The sequence below is a fragment of the Primulina huaijiensis genome, chromosome 8, assembly GCF_012295235.1.
Source record: "Primulina huaijiensis isolate GDHJ02 chromosome 8, ASM1229523v2, whole genome shotgun sequence".
Classification (NCBI taxonomy): Eukaryota; Viridiplantae; Streptophyta; class Magnoliopsida; order Lamiales; family Gesneriaceae; genus Primulina; species Primulina huaijiensis.
Genome location: NC_133313.1, coordinates 12191435 through 12192020, shown reverse-complemented (window position 1 = coordinate 12192020; position 586 = coordinate 12191435).

Here is a 586-nt window from a genome sequence, read left to right as displayed (position 1 = left end):
GCCTCCAATGTCCAGGCTTCTTGCAGTGATGACAGATGTCAAGAGTCTTGTCAGCCTTCACTGGTGTGGCTGCCACAGCGGGACTCGGAGACTGCCTCTTCAAGGGCACGTTCTTCTTGGGACGTTGGAAAGAACGCTTCTTTCCCTTCCCAGGTGGACCGGTCTTCGTACCAGATGAAGAGCACACAAAAAGAACCGGCTTCTCTTTCTTGATAGTGGACTCAAAAGTCACAAGCAAGTTCACCAACTCTTCAAGGCTCGGCTCAAGCTTGTTCATATTGAAGTTCACCACAAAAGGATCAAATGAGCTAGGCAACGACAGTAGCAACACATCAGTGGTCAACTCCGAAGGTAAGATCAGATCCATGCCAACGAGCTTGTCCACGAGCCCAATCAACTTTAGGCCATGCTCATGGACCGAAGGCCCATCTCGCATGCGTAAAGTGATGAGCTCTTTGACTGTAGCATGCCTAAGAGGCCGAGTCTGCTCACCAAAGAGCTCCTTGAGGTGCAAATGAATGTCAGCAGCATTCTTTGCATCCTCGAATCGCCTTTGCAGCTCATCGTTCATAGAAGCCTGCATATA